Source organism: Anabrus simplex, chromosome 1 (assembly GCF_040414725.1).
Source record: "Anabrus simplex isolate iqAnaSimp1 chromosome 1, ASM4041472v1, whole genome shotgun sequence".
NCBI lineage: Eukaryota > Metazoa > Arthropoda > Insecta > Orthoptera > Tettigoniidae > Anabrus > Anabrus simplex.
In genome coordinates, this window is record NC_090265.1 from 99,699,601 (window position 1) to 99,716,965 (window position 17,365).

Below are 17,365 nucleotides of genomic sequence, written 5' to 3' on the forward strand. Positions count from 1 at the left end.
TATGTAGACAAATCCACGTGCTTTTTGACAGTCACGTGCAGCTGTCATCCGCTATCTTTGAGCATAGTGCTGCCCCCTCTTTAGCTACTTACCTTTGAAATGTGGTACGTCATCTGCCATCTTGCATCGCGAACCTCAGTGCTACCCTCTACCTGTGGTGGCAGACAATTCTACGTGACAGCAGTCATCTTCGAGCACAGTGCTACCCCTCTTTGTAGCGGCGGGAAATTCCACGTGCTCTACGAATTCACGTGCAGCTGTCATCCGCCATCTTGCATCACAAACCTCAGTGCTACACTCTATGTGGTGGCGGCAAATTCTAAATGCTTTACAAACCTATGCGCTTCAGCTATCATCCGTCATCTTTAATCACCGTGCTACCCGGTGGTGGTAAATTCTTTTTAAAAATCTTAGTCAGGAAGGGCATCCGGCTGTAAAACAATAGTTCGTGATACAGCGAATTAAAATCTTAGTTCTTGCACTAATATCGAACATGCATCGCAAAAGCGAGTGTGTTCAGGTTTAGACTTGAATACATACTACTGTTTATAGTACGATGTTGTAGAACACTGCATTGCAATCAAAACACTGTTTAGAAAAAGAAAAAAAATTCTTTCTGAACATGAGCTAGACAATAACATACTTATGAATTTAATCAACACCTACTCTTATTTCTTCTTCCAGAGGAAGGAGTAGGAGGAGGGGAATGTCATACCTAAACTAGAATCGAATACCGCACTCGATACTACATATGATCAGAACATTAATTGATGTTCAAAACACTAGATAAGTGATCAAGACTAGATTCGAACACTGTACTCGATACTACATATGATCAGAACATCAGTAGATGTGTTTACAACATGTCTAGGGTATACCTTTGTTCTAAGAAAAAAATTAGGTTTAGACTTGAATACATACTACTGTTTATAGTACGATGTTGTAGAACACTGCATTGCAATCAAACACTGTTTAGAAAAAAATTCTTTCTGAACATGAGCTAGACAATAACATACTTACGAATTTAATCAACACTTACTCTTATTTCTTCTTTGAGAGGAAGGAGTAGGAGGAGGAGGAGAATGTAATACCTAAACTAGAATCGAGCACTGCACTCAATACTACATATGATCAGAACATTAATTGATGTGTTCAAAACACTAGATAAGTGATCGAGACTAGATTCGAACACTGTACTCGATACTACATATGATCAGAACATCGGTAGATGTGTTTAAAACATGTCTAGGGTATTCCTTTGTTACTGCATTGCAATCAAAACACTGTTTAGAAAAAGAAAAAAATTCTTTCTGAACATGAGCTAGACAATAACATACTTACGAATTTAATCAACACCTACTCTTATTTCTTCTTCTAGAGGAAGGAGTCGGAGGAAGAGGAGAATGTGATACCTAAACTAGAATCGAGCACTGCACTCGATACTACATATGATCAGAACATTAATTGATGTGTTCAAAACACTAGATAAGTGATCAAGACTAGATTCGAACACTGTACCCGATACTACATATGATCAGAACATCAGTAGATGTGTTTACAACATGTCTGGGGTATACCTTTGTTCTAAGAAAAAAATTAGGTTTAGACTTGAAAACATACTACTGTTTATAGTGCGATGTCGTAGAACACTGCATTGCGATCAAACACTGTTTAGAAAAAAAAATTCTTTCTGAACATAAGCTAGACAATAACATACTTTCAAATTTAATCAACACCTAATCTTATTTCTTCTTCGAGAGGAAGGAGTAGGAGGAGGAGAATGTAATACCTAAACTAAAATAAAAGAATATGTTAATTCTACATTATTTATTTTATATTATTTATTCCTTCTTAGATCTTCACATCGGACATCGCAACAGTATAATCATCTTCTTCTTGAGATGTCGATGTGCCAATTTTTTTTACAATTGGCTTTACATCGCACCTACACAGATAGGTCTTATAGTGATGATAGGGTATGTAAGGGCTAGGAGTGGGAAGGAAGTAACCGTGACCTTAATGAAGGTACAGCCCCAGCATTTGCCTGGTGTATTTATTCCTTCTTAGATCTTCACATCCGACATTGCAACAGTATATTCATCTACTTCTTGAGATGTCGATGTGCCTAAAAAGAACGAAAATATATAGATGTAGCGTGGAAGTACTTGTGATGATAGGATATAGAAAAGTAAGTTAATTTGTTAACAGGTAACCCAGCTGAAGACCTTTACTGCCTAGCGTAAAAACAAATGTGATAATAGGATATCGAAAGGACAAGTCACCTAGCCTAGAGTTGCAACGTGTAGAAGAAACCAAGTTTCAGCCTATTAAGGCCAGCATGTAAGATTAAAGAGAGCAACTATTCATCAATAGAGATTAGCCTAAATTCGCGATGCTAGGAAGAAACTGAGTTTCAGCTGATTAAGGTCAGACATGGTCGTGAGTTTTTAAAAGCAAACAGAAAGCGATAAATGTTCTATACCTAACAAAGTCGAAGCACTCGTGTTGTTAAAAAATATAGTAACTCAATATCCTTTCCTCTAGTCACAAAGAAAAAACGAAAATTTAATTACTAACGATTAACCAGCATGTGAGATTAAAGAGAGCAACTATTTATCAATAGACTAAATTCGCGATGCTCGGAAGAAACCATGTTTAAGCCTGTTGAGGATGGACATAGCTATGTGTGCGTGTTTGAAATTATACCACGTCTATAGTATGTAGATTAAAGAGAACAACTATTTATGATTAGCTTAAAGTTACAGAAGAAACCAAGTTTCAGCCCGTTGAGGGCAGACATAGCTATGTACGCACCTCGTCTATAGCGTGAGGATTAAAGAGAACAACTATTTATCAATAGACTAAAGTTACGATGTTTTAGAAGAAACCAAGTTTCAGCCTGCTGAGGTCAGACATAGCTATGCGTGCGTGTTTGAAATTATAAGATTAACCTCTTCTATGACATGCAGATTAAAGAAAATAACGATTTGTCAATAGACTAAAGTTACGATGTTTTAGAAGAAACCAAGTTTCAGCCCGTTGAGGGCAGACATAGCTATGTGTACGTGTTTGAAATTATACCACGTCTATAGTATGTTGATTAAAGAGAACAACTATTTATGATTAGCTTAAAGTTACGATGTTCGGAAGAAACCAAGTTTCAGCCTGCTGAGGTCAGACATAGCTATGCGTGCATGTTTGAAATTATAAGATTAACCTCTTCTATGACATGCAGATTAAAGAAAATAACTATTTGTCAATAGACTAAAGTTACGATGTTTTAGAAGAAACCAAGTTTCAGCCCGTTGAGGGCAGACATAGCTATGTGTACGTGTTTGAAATTATACCACATCTATAGTATGTTGATTAAAGAGAACAACTATTTATGATTAGCTTAAAGTTACGATGTTCGGAAGAAACCAAGTTTCAGCCTGCTGAGGTCAGACATAGCTATGCGTGCATGTTTGAAATTATAAGATTAACCTCTTCTATGACATGCAGATTAAAGAAAATAACTATTTGTCAATAGACTAAAGTTACGATGTTCGCAAGAAACCAAATTTCAACCCGTTGAGGTCAGACATAGCTATGTGTGCGTGTTTGAAATTATACCACGTCTATAGCGTGAGGATTAAAGAGAACAACTATTTATGATTAGCTTAAAGTTACGATGTTCGGAAGAAACCAACTTTCAACCTGTTGAGGGCAGACATAGCTATGTGTACGTGTTTGAAATTATACCACGTCTATAGTATGTTGATTAAAGAGAACAACTATTTATCAATAGACTAAAGTTACGATGTTCGGAAGAAACCAAGTTTAAGCCTGTTGAGGACGGACATAGCTATGTACGCACCACGTCTATAGTATGTAGGTTGAAGAGAACAATTATTTATGAATAGCTTAAAGTTACGGAAGAAACCAAGTTTCAGCCTGTTGAGGGCAGACATAGCTATGCATGCGTGTTTGAAATTATAAGATTAACCTCTTCTATGACATGCAGATTAAAGAAAATAACTATTTGTCAATAGACTAAAGTTACGATGTTTTAGAAGAAACCAAGTTTCAGCCCGTTGAGGGCAGACATAGCTATGTGTACGTGTTTGAAATTATACCACGTCTATAGTATGTTGATTAAAGAGAACAACTATTTATGATTAGCTTAAAGTTACGATGTTCGGAAGAAACCAAGTTTCAGCCTGTTGAGGGCAGACATAGCCATGTGTGCCTGTTTGAAATTATACCCCGTCTATAGCGTGAGGATTAAAGAGAACAACTATTTATCAATACTCTAAAGTTACGATGTTTTAGAAGAAACTAATTTTCAGCCTGTTGAGGATAGACATAGCTATGTACGCACCTCGTCTATAGCGTGAGGATTAAAGAGAACAACTATTTATCAATAGACTAAAGTTACGATGTTTTAGAAGAAACCAAGTTTCAATGAATAGAGGTCAGACATACCTTAAAATCTTCGCGCTGCAGACTGTTACTCGGATAAATAAAATTGTGTACTTTCGAACGGTACCTAAAAAAGAATAAACATATATGAATGTAGATGTCTAGCGTAGAAGTTGCTTTGCAAAAAAGGTAATTAACAGTTCTACCTTACCTTAAGCTGAAGAATAATATTCACTGCAGACGGGAGATGTGTGCATGTAGTAAACGCATACAGAGAACTGTGAGGAGCACTTCGCGCAGACTGTAGCGACTAAATATGCTCCTTATCACCAAGCGGATGTGATAATCGCAGACAAACTGCGGGTACAGTCGGAACGAATGCAACAAGAGCTCCCACCTGCAGGCTGATGTATTCGAATCTCCTGTTGATGCCGAGGTGTCAGAATTTAAGAGTTCGAGCCTTGGAAAGTTAGCGTGTGATCCTCGACTTCTCGAGGGTACATACGTGGTATTCCTTACCTGTAGGTATTGAGCTAAAGCTAGATCATGTAATGACGATCGTGCAGGCCCCCCTCGCCTAGCATTTACGGCTTCTAGTTCGAACCCGCTATCCCCGAAGTAGCGAGAATGATTGGAGAGTGTTGAGGGTGATTCATTCGTCGGATAGAGGCGTTAAGCTATGTGCAGGCTTCTTCTAGTCGGGGTACGCGATTCAAATCCTAGCAACTTATACCGTCGGGAAGGGCATCCGGCTAGATCATGCAATGACGATCGCGCAGGTCCCTCGCCTAACATTTACGGCTTCCAGTTCGAACCCGCTATCTTCCGAAGTAGCGAGAATGATTGAAGAGTGTTGAGGGTGATTCATTCGTCGGATGGAGGCGTTAAGCTATGTGCAGGCTTCTTCTAGTCGGGGTACGCGATTCAAATCCTAGCAACTTATACCGTCGGGAAGGGCATCCGGCTAGATCATGCAATGACGATCGCGCAGGTCCCTCGCCTAACATTTACGGCTTCCAGTTCGAACCCGCTATCTTCCGAAGTAGCGAGAATGATTGAAGAGTGTTGAGGGTGATTCATTCGTCGGATGGAGGCGTTAAGCTATGCGCAGGCTTCTTCTAGTCGGGGTACGCGATTCAAATCCTAGCAACTTATACCGTCGGGAAGGGCATCCGGCTAGATCATGCAATGACGATCGCGCAGGTCCCTCGCCTAACATTTACGGCTTCCAGTTCGAACCCGCTATCTTCCGAAGTAGCGAGAATGATTGAAGGGTGTTGAGGGTGATTCATTCGTCGGATGGAGGCGTTAAGCTATGTGCAGGCTTCTTCTAGTCGGGGTACGCGATTCAAATCCTGGCAGCTTATACCGTCGGGAAGGGCATCTAGCTAGATCATGTTATGACGATCGCACAGGTCCCTCGCCTAACATTTACGGCTTCCAGTTCGAACCCGCTATCTTCCGAAGTAGCGAGAATGATTGAAGAGTGTTTGAGGGTGATTCATTTGTCGGATGGAGGCGTTAAGCTGGCTTCTCCGGTAGGAGTAGGCTATGTTGTAATGTTCGGAAGAAACCAAGTTTCAGCCTACTGAGGTCGGACATTGTCGTGAGTTTTACTAAGCTAAGTCTACATCTACCGTACCCCCTACCTGCTAGCAATAACACGAAACGCTGAAGTACCGAAATATACAAGTTCTACAAGCTGACGTACTTGTACAATGATTGAACTGGGGAGGGGAGCTCAACTCGAGAAGCTGCTAATAATTTAATGCGGACTGTACACGTGTAGTGGACTCTGTACCCTGCTGAGGCAAACGCATTCCAGCGAGGAGCTAGCGAGCCGGATGCAGCTTGCGTGCGCGCGTGTGTAGGCATGCTATCCTAGAATATTTTTTCCTCGTTCTAGAGTCTATTACCCTCCTGATGTAACAAGACTAGGATTTATTTTTTAGACTACACTTAGCTAGAAATAGCTACATGAAATATCGCAAGAATTTGTTGAGTTGCCCTTCCTGATGCAAACTACGAAGCTACGTATTAGGCGGAAAAATTTTGTCCGTTTTGCTCTACGATGCATCGTTTTCGAGATATTTAACATTTTGCATTTAAGCCTCCAAATTTAATGAATCGAACCTGCACGGTACGTTATACTCTCTACCATAGCTAGACCTGATCATGTTACGAAGACTCGCTTCAATACAAGCTAAAACAGAGCAAATGCCAAAGGGCCTAAGTAGGAACCGAACCGTTGATCCTATCATTAGACTATGATTTTCTTGTTCTTTATACTGCGAACCTAGGTATTAGGCAGAAAAATGTTGTCCGTTTTGCTCTACGGTGCACCGTTTTCGATATATTTAACATTTTGCATTTAAGCCCTAAATTTAATGAATCGAACTATCACGACACGTTAGCCTCTAAGCTAAGAGTAGCAACCATCTTGCGCAAGCACCCTTAAAGCGTCTCATAAGGAGTTATGTATAGCCGCTATCTTGTGTCCGCCATCTTGCGCAAGCATCCTTAGGGCGTCTCAAGCCATCTTGTGCAAGGACACTTAAGCCGTCCCATAAGAGCAGTCGCTATCTTGAGCAAGCATCCCTAGGGCATCTCATAAGGAGCCATGTATAACTACCATCTTGAGCAAGCATCCCAAGGGCGTCTCATAAGAACCTGTGTATAGCAGCCATCTTGCGTAAGCACCCTTAAGGAGTCATGTATAGCCACCATCTTATGCAATTAGCGTCGAGAGAGGGCTGCTGTAGAATTTTTCTTTTTAAATTATCCGCCACCACATTTCAAAGGTATCTAGCTAAAGATGGCAGCACTGCGGATGACAGGTGACGAATTTACATCTAAAGAGGGTAGCACGGTGCTCAAAGATAGTAGATGACAGCTGCACATAGCTATGTTTACCAAACAAGAGCACGTAGAATTTGCCACCGCCACCAGGGCAGCACTGTTCTCTCTGGATTAAAAGCTTTGTTTCCAAACAAGAGCACGTGGAATTTACCACCACCGGGTAGCACGGTGATTAAAGATGACGGATGATAGCTGAAGCGCATAGGTTTGTAAAGCATTTAGAATTTGCCGCCACCACATAGAGTGTAGCACTGAGGTTTGTGATGCAAGATGGCGGATGACAGCTGCACGTGAATTCGTAGAGCACGTGGAATTTCCCGCCGCTACAAAGAGGGGTAGCACTGTGCTCGAAGATGACTGCTGTCACGTAGAATTGTCTGCCACCACAGGTAGAGGGTAGCACTGAGGTTCGCGATGCAAGATGGCAGATGACGTACCACATTTCAAAGGTAAGTAGCTAAAGAGGGGGCAGCACTATGCTCAAAGATAGCGGATGACAGCTGCACGTGACTGTCAAAAAGCACGTGGATTTGTCTACATAGAGGGCGGCACTGAGGTTTGCGATGCAAGATGGCGGATGACAGCTGTCAAAAAAGCACGTGGATTTGTTTATCTCGAGCTAGTGAGGTTAAGTTGGTAGCACTGAGGTTTAGGCCCGCCAAGATGGCAGCACTGAGGTTCGCGATGCAAGATAGCAGATGACGTACCACATTTCAAAGGTAAGTAGCTAAAGAGGGCAGCACTATGCTCAAAGATGGTGGATGACAGCTGCACGTAGCTGTCAAAAAGCACGTGGATTTGTCTACATAGAGGGCAGCACTGAGGTTTGCGATGCAAGATGGCTGCTGTCAAAAAGCATTTTTCAAATTATCCGCCACCACATTTCAAAGGTAAGTAGCTAAAGAGGGCTGCACTGTGCTCAAAGATGGCGGATGACAGCTGCACGTGGCTTTGTTTACCTCGCGCTAGTTAGGTTAAGTTGGTAGCACTAAGGTTTAGACCCGTCAAGATGGCAGCACTGCCGATGACAGGTGACGAATTTTGCAGCTACTGCGATATAGAGGGCAGCACAGTGCTTTGTAGTTTAAAGATGGCGGATGACAGCTGTCAAAAAAAGCACGTGGCTTTGTTTACCTCGCGCTAGTTAGGTTAAGTTGAAAAAGCACGTGGCTTTGTTTACAAACAAGAGCACGTGGAATTTACCGTCACCACATAGAGGGCGGCACTGTTCTCTCTGGATTAAAGATGGCGGATGACAGCTGTCAAAAAGCACGTAGCTTTGTTTAGAGGACAGCACTGTGCTCAAAGATGGCGGATGACGGCTGTCAAAAAAGCACGTGGCTTTGTTTACCTCATGCTAGTTAGGTTAAGTTGGTACCACTAAGGTTTAGGCCCGTCAAGATGGCAGTACTGAGGTTAGCGATGCGTTGTTGTCTGTCAAAAAGCACGTGGCTTTGTTTACAAATCTGTCAAAAAGCACGTGGCTGTCAAAAAAACACGTGGCTTTGTTTACCTCATGCTAGTTAGGTTAAGTTGGTACCACTAAGGTTTAGGCCCGTCAAGATGGTAGTACTGAGGTTTGCGATGCGTTGTTGTCTGTCAAAAAGCACGTGGCTTTGTTTACAAATCTGTCAAAAAGCACGTGGCTGTCAAAAAAACACGTGGCTTTGTTTACCTCATGCTAGTTAGGTTAAGTTGGTACCACTAAGGTTTAGGCCCGTCAAGATGGTAGTACTGAGGTTTGCGATGCGTTGTTGTCTGTCAAAAAGCACGTGGCTTTGTTTACAAATCTGTCAAAAAGCACGTGGCTGTCAAAAAGCACGTGGCTTTGTTTACCTCATGCTAGTTAGGTTAAGTTGGCACTACTGAGGTTTAGGCCCGTCAAGATGGCAGTACTGAGGTTAGCGATGCGTTGTTGTCGATGACAGCTGTCAAAAAGCACGTGGCTTTGTTTACAAATTCAAATTTCGCGCTAGTTAGGTTAAGTTGGCAGTACTGTCGCGCTAGTTAGGTTAAGTTGGCAGTACTGTCGCGCTAGTTAGGTTAAGTTGGCAGTACTGGAAGAGGCCACTGGCTGAGGTGGAGGTGGCCACTGGGAGCCGGAGGTGGCGGTGGCCGCCGAACTCTCCCATTATACTACTTATGCAGATGGTCATTATTACCCCCCAAACGGATAGTTGAACGAAAATTTTGCCGGAATAGTCGATGCACAGACACACGGTCGTTTCAGTTTTATTTACAAATATATAGATAGATAAGGAATCTGTTCCACGTACAACACATTTTGGTCTACGTTCGCTGGACTTAACCTGCAAAACTGACCGTTCATATCTCCCTTATTAATCCTCCTGTCGAAAAAATGCACTTGGGAAGAAAAAAGTTTTAGAAATGGATTTCCGTCAAAGTTGTTCGATTTCCAATCAGGTTGGTCTTGTATATATTATGGAAGACTAAAATCACCGTTTCGGTTCCCTATAAACCCCAGTACGTTCCGATAATTTTAAACGGTAAGAAGATTAAAACCTACTTACATTTGGACAGGTGGATGCTAAACATAAAGTTTGGTTGAAATATCTTCAGTAGTTTTCGTGTTATTAGAAATACGCTTTACACGCACCCACTAAGGTTAAGTTATAAGGAGATTCCCACCTTCGCATACTTGTCCATTTCTTATAACAGTTTTATTGTTTACATGACATAATCTAGCTTAATCTCTAGGTGTATACTAAATAGATAGAATATGTTTCGTTCCGATTATGGAAAATCTTCAGCTAAAAGAATAAACAAAAATGGCAAGACAATTAAAACATTATATCAAGTCCGATGGGACTTGTATGGAAAAAAGTTCCGTTAATCATATAACCCTTATTGATCCTCGTATTGAAATGATGCACACTGAGGAAAAGGCTTAGAAATTTATATCCATTAAGGCAGGTAGATTCCATTAAGTTTGGTGTGTATATTTTGTGGGAGTGCAAAATCATGGTTTCGGTTTCGTATAAACTCCCAGTCAGTTCAGGGATTTAGACACAATAGTGACCCTGAAACCTACTCAAGGACAAGTGGATTCTAAATATGAAGTTTGGTGGAAATATATCCAGTAGTTTTCATGTTATAGACAAACAGACAGACACTAAAGCAAAAAAATATGCAGATGGTCATTATTACACCTGAAGCGGATAACTGTTCGGAAATTTCGCCAAAATAGTCAATGTACAGACACACGGTCGTTACGATTTTATTTATATAGATAACCGGATTACTTAGCTCTCAGCGTACTGGCCTTCTGTTGAGGAAGCTTCGTGTCCCATTCCCGGTGGGACTGGGGGTTTAAACTGCATGTGGTTAATCCTTACAAGTACAACGTCACGAGGGGCGCCTGGCCGTCAAACTGACCCTAATAATTGATAAATCACCAAGGAGGGAACCCGGAAAACTTACTTTATTCAACCGTAAATATTAGTACTGGGAACTTACTTAGAATCGGAGCGTAACCTAAAATATATTATAATTTAGAAATAACGTAACATACTACTATCTACAAGAAATCTAGCGGGATAATCTGGAGTAATATTCGGTTGAAATCTGTACTATAGTATAACAGCTGAGGTCCATGAAGTATTGAACTCTCTTTGTATGTCTATGCGTTAGTCCCGTTTCTAGTTTCGGTGTCGGGATGAGGTGAGATTCATTTATATGGGATGTTTTACGTCTGGATGCCCTTCCTGACGCTAACCTCAGTTGAGGAGCTAATGAAGATTAAAATGAATAATAATGAATGATGTTGAGTAAGGAGTTGGTAGGAAACGTCTGTGGCCTATGAAGAGGAACTGTCCCGGCATTTTCCTGCGAGCGAAAATGAGAAACCCCAGGAAACCATTTTCAGGATAGCCAACGGTACGGTTTGATTCCAGGCGTCACCCGAATGCAGAGCTTGGCTACAAAGCCGTAGCGCGGTAACAAGCGCGGCCACTCAACTCGGTAAGCATAAAGTCAAATGTGATTAAATGGTTTAGTATCGTACCCGTCTGACAACAGTACTCTGCTAACACTCGTGCTCTTTCTTCAAAAACAAGGCCATCGCGGCCCTAGAAAACATCCAGACAGGTATATAAATGAGGAGCTTTCCCGGACAAGATTAAAAACATTTGTCCGAAACTTGCACTCAGTTCGTGATACATGACTAATTTTAATCTTTCTTTTATTTACTTCTTAATCTGTTTACCCTCCAGGGTAGGTTTATCCCTCGGACTCAGCGAGAGATCTCATCTCTACCACCTCAAGGACAGTGTCTGGGGTGTGAGACTTTAGGTTGGTGTATAAAACTGGGGAAGAGGACCAATACCTCGTCCAGGAGGCCTCACCTGTTATGCTGAACAGGCGCCTCTCGGGGGTTATGGGAAGATTGGAGGAGATAGGCAAGGAAGAGGAAGGAAGCGACCATGGCGTAAGTTAGGTACCATCCAGGCATTTTCCTGGAAGAGAAGTGGGAAACTACGGAAAACTACTTCGAGAATGGCTGAGGTGGCAATGGAACACCCCTCCATTCGGTTGACCTCCCGGCGCTGAGTGGTCAGTTATCCAGCCGCCGTATCACTTTTACAAATTTCGTGGCAGAGTCGGGAATCGAACCCGGACTGCCGTGGGTAGCAGCTATTTACACTAACCACTCGACTACGGAGGACGACCCAATTTTAATCTGCTATTCCAATAATAAACAATGCTCAAAATATAAATTACCTCTCTATCGAGGAGTTACGCGACAAAGGTGCAATTATATATTCGAAACGAAAGTTCACCTGTTCATTTGTGTTCACATAAGAAGAAACGTCAGCGCATTGCGTTATGACTTAAAGCTGCGAAGCATTATTCGAGAAAATACGTCAATAAGTCCTGTTTCACTTGCTAGAAAATTGTGTTGCGGGCTTCTTGCTTCGTCAGAATCACTTGCTCTTCAGTAGAGAGGAAAGTTGTTAATTTGTTTATTCATAATACACCATACGTGTCCGGCTCAGTCACTAAATGGTTAGCGTGCTGGCCTTTGGTCACAGAGGTCCCGGTTTCGATTCCCGGCTGGGTTTGGAATTTTAACCATCATTGGTTAATTTCGCTGGCGCGGGGGCTGGGGGAATGTGTCGTCTTCTTCATCATTTCATCCTCATCACGACGCGCAGGTCGCCTACGGGTGTCAAATCAAAAGACCTGCCTCTGGCTAGCCGAACTTGTCCTCGGCCACTTTCGGCACTGAAATCCATACACCATTTCATTTTTACCATACGTGTTCAACAGGGTTCGGATCCGGGGGAAAAGCAGGCTGTTATGACGTAATAGTGAAAAGTTTCCATGGAGATGCGCTCAATATTCAAGTGGGCATTGTACTGCTGGAACATTCGTCAGAGGGACAGTCACTAGTACTGATTCGGGTACACTGATAACATCCTATTGAGCAACCGTATTACCTTCATAGTCACTTACTGAAATTTCATATTAAAGTTAGCTGTTCTTATACAAAGAGTTAGTTACAGTGTAATAGTATTATCTCTCACAATGAAAAAGTTTATTTCTCTACCTGACTTTACTTGATCAGTAAATCATAACCTATTATTTTTCAAAACCAGGCTCGGTTGTCAAAACAGAGAAAAATATTCGTGGCAGTTCGAAGAGGCATGACACAATCGTCTTAATAATGGTTGTGGAAGATCTATGTGCTAAGTAATACATCAGGTCATGGAAACTGTATAGGTAATGTAGAAATAATTTACTGAATTTATTGACAACAGAAAATAAAGCTATGATAAGTAAATAGGTAAGAAATAAGGAAAACGTTTTAAGAAAGTTCCTGTGAGAATTGTGGGAGATGTACCATATAAAATGTGTCGACAATGATTTAAGTTGAGGTCCAGGTGAAAAACAGTAGTAGGAAAAAGGAAGCAAGTAAACTTGTAGGTTTATGTGACTGTTGATAGTGTGATATATTTCTCAGGTTCGAATCGCGGCAGACTTGATGAGAATACGGTCACTATGTCTCTCGCCTATCATGCCCCACAGGAAGAAGTAGAATATACATTAACATACATTGAATAGCTCGAGGAAAAGTGGAGGAGCTTCGCAATTCACGCTGATACATAAACATGTTGTAAATTGTGAGAAATATGATGGTGAATCATAAATAGTATAACAAGTGATTTTACGGGTGACACATTCCAGTTCATGTTCAAAATTTCCGCCAGGCTTCAAAATTTCCGCCAGGCTCATGTAGGTGACAACCACTTGATCATACAACCGTTAGATGGTGCTTATGTTACGTCATGCCCTCGCAATATCGGTAGAAAAATTGCTGCGAGCACGGAAACTTGGTCAAATCTGGAAGTGCATAATGCGATCCGATTTTGGGTTAGCGGGTAGCATTTCTCAGAAAACAAAGTTGACTTCTCTCAACAAGTGTCGTTTTACTACACCACAACGCCAAACTACACGCAGCCAACGGCAAGCGTGAAATTTAGGCCACTTTCGGTGGGACCATCCTCCCTACCGCCCCGACTTCGCACCCAGTGGTTACCATTTCTTCCGACCACTGAAGAATTACCTGAATAGTGAACGATTCAACAGCGATACGGCCGTTCAGCATGTCGTCATGACGTGGCTTCAGACTTTGTTCACAGGTCTCATCCATACCGTCCTCGATGCCTGTTTGAACAAGTGCTTGGATAAGAATGGTTTATTTATTTAATCGTACGGTGATTACAAACTATATACAATTGACACAAGACAAAATTTCACTTTAAGGTCCGAGGTTTCGAGCCACTTAATTACATTTGGAAAGGGACTGAACAAGTCATCGGGAAATCCAGAGTATGAATGAAGAGGGAAGCGTTGGACGAGATGTTGAATCGCCTATTCTTCTAAACTGCATTCGCACATTGGTGAGCTGATCCAGGCCCGTTTGTACAGAAAGTATTCAAAGCAGCCATGTTCGGTCCTTGGTCTGTTGAGATGACACCAAAGGCACCTTAGTAGGACGAAAAGTTTTGACTCTTTAGTGGGATCAAGACGGTGGGCATTTGTTCCCAGTGTTTTTAATGACAATTCCTTCTTTCAGGTATTATTTAAATTAAATCTATCCGCAATAAGTTTCCCTGCGATGACACTTGTTGCTCTTCTTGATCTCAATTATTGCTGTGGCGGATGGCAGAATTCCTGATACAGTGGTAAAGAGGGCGATGCGAAGATTTTCTTAGCCTCCCTCAGAAGAGTTTGTTTCCGCCTTATGTGTGTGGTGGAGGGATGTGACTTGACACAGGTAACCAGTGACATGGAGTTGATTTCACAGCTCTAGTGATGCAACGTATTGTGTTTACCGTATAAGACAAATTGTTTTTTAAATTCATTAATTATTTTTATTTGTCGTTGTATTAAATTTTGTCCTGGTTTTCGGCTTCTTCTCTAGGAGCCGCTCACTTAAAAACGTACGTATGGAAAATTATTTATCTGATGGTAAATACATTTTTGTATGTTATAGTCACATGCCAGTCAGACGTAGGCAGTCAGCAGAGGCTACCCAGGAGCTACCACTGAGCTATGCAGTATGTTGTTTCTTAATGCAATTTTATGAGAGAGCTTGGTGAGGTGTTCTTTAAAGTTGACTTATGAATGGTGACTTAACTGAATAGTTATGCGTACCAGTGACCTACTACTGTATATCCTCATATCTGCCTTTAAAAGAAAATGTGCCCGTGTGAGCACTTGTGCCTTATATTTTTGAACTTATCTGGTATTTATGAGGTGGAATTTGATCATAAATAAAGTAATACATATTTCCTGTAATTTTGGCAAAACGAGGCACAAGAAACATGAATACAGAAACCACATTGAAGGAAGTTTAGTGCGGTTTATAGATCAGATTTTTGTGACATGATAGAGTGAAAGGCAGCAATAAAACAATGTATGTAGTGATGAACCTATCAATTACATTACTCGTTACGTAGATAATGGTATTTTTGAAATATTTAGATATGTAGTGTAGCTTCCTTGAGAAGAGACACACAGCAAATACCGGATAGCTGCACAGATAGCATTATGAAATGGAATATAGGACTATTACGATCATCAACTCTGGTGATGGCAGGCATATTTGACTGTTAATTGAGTTTGGCAGTTAGTAATATTGGGATCGATAATTGAATTCAAGCAGATGCGACGTGTGCGGAAGACCTACAGTGGAGAATTGCTAGCTGTCTGGGTAAGTAATGGAGTACCAATACGTTAAAAGTGACTACCATTAGAGTCCGGGGATTGTCAGGTATTTATCTGTTATACACGGTAACATTATTTTGACAGCCGCACAGGTTCTGAAGATTAACTAAATTTAAATAGAAATTTACATTTTGACGATAAACGTTCAATATACTGGGTTGTTGGTAACAATAAAATATTATGGATAACTACTGTCAGATTTCTTATTATGCACACTCGAGTTTAGGCCTTAATTACTAACGAGCCGATAAACCTAATACAAAATTAGTCATACCAACATTCTCTTTGTTTTCGTACAAGACAAATTGTTTTTTAAATACATTAATTATTTTTTATTTGTCGTTGTATTAAATATTGTCGTGGTTTTGGGCTTCTTTCCTAGGAGCCACTCACTTAAAAACATACATACGGAAAATTATTTATCTGATGGTAAATACATTTTTATATGTTATAGTCACATGTATTTGTAGTGTAATAGACCCTACTCAAGTTACAAATTTTTCAACTGCCCCATAGAAAGCTCTTATCATTTTCTTACAGCAACGTTTTCTCAGCCCAGGATAACATTACAACAGGAAACTTGGGCTTGTTCTCAAGCACTCACTCGTGGTTATCAAATACTACAAGCACTGTAACCGTACAGTGTGGTACTGAATTTATGAGGAGTAATATTGATGGGAGTTTGTGTGTGCGCCGGACCGTGCGATTAATAGAAGGCGAGATGGTGAAAACCGGCGCTCATTATATTATATATTATATATTATATATTATATATTATATATTTTTATTATATATTATATATTATATATTATATATTATATATTGCTTCATACTGGACCATGCTAAATGATTTGTACTTAATACAGCTCAGAACACATAGAAAATGTAAAATGTTATTTCTTTACAAGAAAATTAATGAATGGTAGATAAAAGAAGTTCCTTAAGAGCATTAATTTTAATGCAAGGAGGGTGAGTTTGAGAAGTGCTCGATCCAAGGAATGTAGGCAGCAACTACCCGGGTCCGTTCTTCTTGATAACAAAACACGGAAATAACCAAGGACAGATGGCTATTTTTAATATTAAAAGTAAGTTCTGACATAGGTCTTTCAGACCGGTACCAGGTATGTCCTCAATGTGGTACCCGGGTAGATAAGGGTTAAGAAACTTACCATTAAATACATTGACTACGCGTGTCAAAACTGCCTTCATGACGTCAACACACTTCGGTCCGAACGTTCTCACAAACTGTCAGCCAAGAGAACTTCGTGACCTAGACACGGAGAAAAATTATATTTTCGATGAGGAGAGATCTGATACGTCAAGGATAAGGATGTTTTTATATCTCATTGACGAGTGTCACCCTTAACCTTGAACTCAAGGAACCACAGAAAAGTATGCTTGTATTATACATCGTTCATTACAAAAACAATACTTGGTGAATTTTCCATGCAACAGTCGGCAGTTGCCTGATAGCGTCGTTGGACGATGGCATATTGAAATGGAAATGGCGTATGGCTTTTAGTGCCGGGAAGTGTCCGAGGACAATTTCGGCTCGCCAGGTGCAGGTCTTTGGATTTGACTCCTGTAGGCGACCTGCGCGTCATGATGAGGATGAAATGATGATGAAGACGACACATACACCCAGCCCTCGTGTCAGCGAAATTAACCAATGATGGTTAAAATTCCCCATCCTGCCGGGAATCGAACCCGGGACCCCTGTGGAAAAGGCCTGCACGCTAACCATTTAGCCATGGAGGTAGCATATTGTATCTGCACTGAAAAGTATAGCTGACGGAACGAGTTCATCTCTTTGAGTATTCGGTGGAGGGTTACTGTGCAAATTATGCACATT

At 41.0% G+C, this 17,365-nt stretch overlaps 1 long non-coding RNA gene across 1 annotated transcript; it reads right to left on the reverse strand.

Moving 5' to 3' along the window:
* Positions 1–1,856: 1,856 nt before the first annotated feature.
* On the reverse strand, positions 1,857–4,692 carry LOC137497079 (uncharacterized). The gene is made up of 3 exons (XR_011017632.1): positions 4,613–4,692; positions 4,465–4,528; positions 1,857–2,125 (listed from the first exon to the last, which is right to left on the reverse strand). It is a non-coding gene; the product is annotated as an uncharacterized lncRNA (long non-coding RNA).
* Positions 4,693–17,365: the final 12,673 nt, after the last annotated feature.